Raw genomic sequence first — 6,036 nt, 5'->3', positions numbered from 1 at the left:
CTGCAAGACATCATTGGAAAAAATGGTAAAATCAGAAGAAAAAATATACTTTTAAGAAAACATGCACAAAAAAGGACTCTAGCACAGTGCAAAGGACACAAGAGGTACGCACTCCAGGTATCATTGTGCCCTCCTTTCCCCAAGCATACACACAAATCAGTCTTCTCTACTATTTAAAATCAGGACATTAAGTGAACACAACAGCTCTGCAGGCATGGTCACCACCCTAGTATAAACCACTTCTGCCTCTCTCCTAGATACACAATGGTGCCTCCAATTTCTTAAGTCTGTAGCTAAATTGACCTTTTCAAATACAAACATAATCCTTTCATATTCCAACTGAAAACATTCCACCGGTCTTTTATTACTTTATGGAAGCAGTTCTCATACCTTACCTTGCATTATAATCACCTGGAGGTCTTGGTAAGAGATTGCCTGGGCCACATCTCCAGTTTCTGATCCAGTAGGGCTGGTTTTTTCCTAAGTTCCCAGATGATGACGCTGGCCTGCGGACTGTACTTTGTGAACCTCTGCTTTAAGGAAAACAAAGCATAAAGATCCAATAAGATCTAGTCCAAGTTTTTTGCCTAGCTCCCCATCATGTCATATATCACAGTTATAATGTGATTTTACAGCTACTCTGCAATTCTTTACCTAACTGTAAAAACCCCTCATTAGGCAGCAAGCTTCTTGGTGGGAATGTGTCTCTAGCTTGTTTGAGGAATAAATAAAACCTGTGGTAGATTCCAAGCTCTCAGTTTCAACCATCATCATACTGGCTGATTGTTAACATGCCTGCACCTAAAGCGCCTCATCTACAAAGTTGAAATGATATTTCGTACCTGTAAGACCCTTGTGAGGATTAAAGGATGTTTACATAGTTCGAGGGTGCAGGCGATGTAGGCTGGTGGGTTCTCAGTTGGCAGCTACCACTTCGCTCCCTTAACTCCCCAAACCCCACTTCCAAACACGTACGTTAACTCTTTGAAGAAACATGGCCACTTCATAAACCCTAATTCAGATCATAACATTTAAAGCTTAACTGACGCAGGCCCACCACCCCCATTCTAACTCTACAATCTTGAATTTTTCACAAGAGCTACGCCAGAGACTAAGGAGATCCAGTCGTGGGCAGGCAGCGACCCGGAGGTTTAGGCAGAGCGACTGTTCAGGAAGCCCCTGCCCAGTTAAGCCTCCTGGCGAGGCCCTTCTGGGCCTTTCCTGTAGCCTTCCCAGCTCACCTGGAGCAGACGGATCAGTAACCCTGGCCAGAGGATGATCAGGACCCACCAGGCCCACGCGAAGAAGGCCTCAAGACAACCAACCCCGCCAAGTGCGCGACTTCCTGCCTGGGGCTCCGCCTGCGCGGTGGTTGGCGGTTCCCCCGGAAGTGGGCGGGAAGGGCCTGCGCATGCTCTGTGATCCTGGGGGCAGGGATCCTGTGAGAATTGAGAACTGGGTGTACCGTCTTCTGTGATCAGGGACCTGTTGACCCCGACTGGCATTTAATTCCCTTGGCTGTTTTTTCGGATTCTTGTCATTTTTTATTTATATGAGTAAACTTGAGGGTCCAAGTAAGACTGCAAGTTGGTTTTAAAAGCTTCACCAGCACAGCGTCCCCTCCCAGATGGTAAGGGAGTGGAGAGCTTTGCAGGGTCAACTGCTTCCCATAGCCTGGGGTCGCAGGGTGGAGTCGTTGAGAACTGGCTACCTTTGAAAGAGAGAGAAACAAACACCCTTTTGGATTAGTTTTTATCTCAGTGGGTGAGTGAGTGGATCTCTCCCACCCTATGGGATTGTGCTCCATCCTATGAACTCAGGTTCACCTGAGGAAGTAACATTTTAGGCGGAATTTGAGGGATGAGGAAGCATTCGTTGGATCAATTGCACGGTCAAAGTCTTCAAGACTGGAAGAAGAGCTAATGTGGAGCCTCTCAGCTTTAAAGAATTTAGTACAGACCGGGCATAGTGGCTCACTTTCAGAGGCAGAGGTGGGAGGATCGCTTGAGGACAGAAGTTCAGGACATAGCCAGGCCCTGCCTCTACAGAATATTTTAGAAATGATTTTTTTTTTTTTTTTAAATAAGAGACGGAGGCCGGGCGCGGTGGCTCACGCCTGTAATCCCAGCACTTTGGGAGGCCGAGGCGGGTGGATCACAAGGTCAGGAGATCGAGACCATCCTGGCTGACACTGTGAAACCCCGTCTCTACTAAAAATGCAAAAAATTAGCCGGGCGAGGCGGCGGGCGCCTGTAGTCCCAGCTACTCGGGAGGCTGAGGCAGGAGAATGGCGTGAACCCGGGAGGCGGAGCTTGCAGTGAGCCGAGATCGCGCCACTGCACTCCAGCCTGGGCGACTAAGCGAGACTCTGTCTCAAAAAAAAAAAAAATAATAAGAGACGGAATCTCTCTCTTTCGCCCAGGCTGGAGTGCAGTGGCGCGATCTCGGCTCTCTGCAACCCATGGGAAATTTGGGAACATTAATGAGCTGATGCACAGAGCGAACTTAACACATTGCCCCGGTGAAGCAATGGGTAGTGTGTGTGTCTCAGCTGTCAGGGGTCACCTGGACCCCGTGTGAGTCCTCGCCTCCAGAAGGGGTCTCCACATACCCTACAGTATTTTTGGCTTTATTAGTTGGTTGTGGGAGGTAACAGCAGGCCATGTTGTCATTCAGTGCAGTAATACTTTCTGTAGGGGGAGCAGGATCAGGAGGGATTTTCAGGGAGCAAGGCCACTCACTGGCCTAGCCTGAGCTACTCACCTGCCCATGGAACTGTGATTTCGTGGGGTCCAGGTCCTCCCTACTTAAGAGTCATGACAGAATGGAAGTGTCGAGTGGTGGGGAAGTGAGCTGGCTGGCCGCCCCTGCTTCTCTGCACCAGACAGGCCTCCTCCAGGGTCCTTTCCACCCACTTGCCTCAACCTTCTCACCTCACCACAGGGACTTTTCCCAGCCTCACAGACTGGGTTCAGGGACTCTCTCTGGCAGGATTTCCCCTCCTATCTACTTTTTTGTTTTAGTATTGACTAATCAATAGTCATTTTCAATGACCACTAGTTAGTAATGTACTTCTTACTTGTAGAGTGGTTTACGATTTTCTTAGTTTCTATAAGAGAAGTGTTAAAGTGAACTTAATATGGCCTGAGAAAGACTTCATACATCCACATTTGAGTCCTTGTGGATGATCTGCAACATAGCTTAATAAGTAGAGAGGATTGCCGGGCGCGGTGGCTCACGCCTGTAATCCCAGCACTTTGGGAGGCCGAGGCGGGCGGATCACAAGGTCAGGAGATCGAGACCACGGTGAAACCCCGTCTCTACTAAAAATACAAAAAATTAGCCGGGCGCGGTTGTGGGCGCCTGTAGTCCCAGCTACTCGGGAGGCTGAGGCAGGAGAATGGCGTGAACCCGGGAGGCGGAGCTTGCAGTGAGCCGAGATCGCGCCACTGCACTCCAGCCTGGGCGACAGAGCGAGACTCCGTCTCAAAAAAAAAATAAAAAAAAAAAAAAAAAAAAAAAAAAGAAGAAGTAGAGAGGATTGAAAACGCAACTTAGGAGTATGCACCTGTAACAATAGCTGAGTCTTGGTGAATCCCAGCAGCCACACTTCAACCACTTATACACTGCTGAGCATTCAAACTGTGTTCCAAATAAGGCAAATGCCAAGTGGTAACCAAGCCAGTTGTTTCTGTACTTCCGATTTCTGTACATCACTTCGTTTTTTTGTCTACAAATCTTCTTCTACCATGTGGCTGTGCTGGAGTCTCATTGAATCTGCTGTGATTCTGGGGGCTGCTGACCAATTCAAGAATCATTCATTGCTCATTTATACTCCTTTAAATTTAATTTGGCTGAAGTTTTTCTTTTAACAGAAGTAACATAACTCAGTGTTAGAAGTGCGGGATTTGAGTCCATTGCCCATGTTCAAATCCAGCTCCACCATTTTCTAACTGTGGGCCTTTGGGCATAAAATAAAAGAGAGTAAATTAATATTCTGGTGTGTAGTCATTTTTCAGTTCCCATTATTTTTAATGTATTTGATGTCACATTGCCTGGGAGGTTATTTGGGTATATCTATTTCTGTACTATACTTTTCCAATGATATATAAACAAAGCTTTTGTGATCTTTTCATTTGTTTTTATTTTTGTTTACTGACACAAGCTTAGGGGAAACAACTCGTGTGTTTATAACTCAAATAGTTATGCTTAACTAAATGTGACTTGTACAAACTGAATCATAAATGTTAGGAAAAGTTGGCCGGGCGCGGTGGCTCAAGCCTGTAATCCCAGCACTTTGGGAGGCCGAGGCGGGCGGATCACAAGGTCAGGAGATCGAGACCACAGTGAAACCCCGTCTCTACTAAAAATACAAAAAATTAGCCGGGCGCGGTGGCGGGCGCCTGTAGTCCCAGCTACTCAGGAGGCTGAGGCAGGAGAATGGCGTGAACCCGGGAGGCGGAGCTTGCAGTGAGCCGAGATCGCGCCACTGCACTCCAGCCTGGGCAACAGCGTGAGACTCCGTCTCAAAAAAAAATAAAAAATAAATGTTAGGAAAAGTTAAAATATTACAAGTAAACCAAAAATATTTGTAATTTTTCAGCATTTGGTCAAGGCTTTTAAAACAATATTAGCTCTGAAAAGTAAAAAAGGTCTAAACTTGTAATTTTTAAGAACTGTTTCTTTTCTCTTTTTCCTTCCTTTTTTCTGTAGCTACATCTAAGATAAACTTCAAATGTAACAGAAAACCAAGGTTTTTTTGGTTAAGACTCTTTTCACTGATGGGATTGGGAATAATTGCTGTTCTCTATACTGGAACTTTTGGAGTTCTGTTCTTAGAGTGTCTCGGCTTCTTCTTTAAATTATGTAGACTTTTGTTTAATTAAAAGTAATCATTCCACTTATTAGAAAAGAAGGAGAAGAAAGAGCAAATGAGGAAGAAAGGACTACCAATCCCCCAAAGTGGTTTCCCAATAACTCTGTGGGATTGAATGTTATTTTGCTCATCTGAAATGAGCAAATGAAACCAAAATTGCAAAATGGCAACTTAGACAGTGAAAAATATCTGACCTAAACAACTCCATCTTGCTTCTAACCTTCAAGCTGTCCTTATTTATTTCTGGGCATAAACTGAACTAACTTTGGGAGGAACTTTATCATTTGTAGATTAAAACAAACACAATAGCAGCCCTTTTCCAAAACAAACCTCCTTCTTGCCTTTGGACTAGACTGCCTGTGTAAAACTAATAAATTATTAGTTTTCTAATCACAAGATTAGAAATTATGGTTTAGGACTCAGGCAGCTGCAGGCTACAAGATTCTGACCCTCCCTTAATTGTTTTTTTTTTTTTTTTTTTTTTTTTTTTTTGAGACGGAGTCTTGCTCTGTAGCCCGGGCTGGAGTGCAGTGGCCGGATCTCAGCTCACTGCAAGCTCCGCCTCCGGGGTTTACGCCATTCTCCTGCCTCAGCCTCCGGAGTAGCTGGGACTACAGGCGCCCGCCACCTCGCCCGGCTAGTTTTTTGTATTTTTAGTAGAGACGGGGTTTCACGGTGTTAGCCAGGATGGTCTCGATCTCCTGACCTCGTGATCCGCCCGTCTCAGCCTCCCAAAGTGCTGGGATTACAGGCTTGAGCCACCGCGCCCGGCCTAATTGTTTCTAGGATCAGTGCTTGCGATTATTTTGCAGATGCTGCACTTGATGGATCAGCTGGCATCACTCAGATCAACAGACTGACTCATCTGATCTTGTGTCCCCCACCCAGAAACTGACTCAGTGCAAGAAGACAGCTTTAACTCCCTATGATTTCATATCTGACCTGATCAATCAGCATTCCTGGCTCACTGGCTTTCCCTAATCTTTAAAACTCTGATCCCTGAGAGTTGCCCTTTAAAAGTCTGCCCTTTAAAACTCTGATCCCTGAGTGCTCTGGGAGACCTATTTAAGAAATAATAAAACTCTGGTCTCCTGCACAGCCAGCTCTGTGTGAATTATTCTTTCTCTATTGCAATTCCTCCGTCTTGATAAACTGGCTCT

This window comes from Macaca thibetana, chromosome 5 (assembly GCF_024542745.1).
Source record: "Macaca thibetana thibetana isolate TM-01 chromosome 5, ASM2454274v1, whole genome shotgun sequence".
Lineage (NCBI taxonomy): Eukaryota > Metazoa > Chordata > Mammalia > Primates > Cercopithecidae > Macaca > Macaca thibetana.
This window is presented reverse-complemented; position numbering follows the sequence as displayed.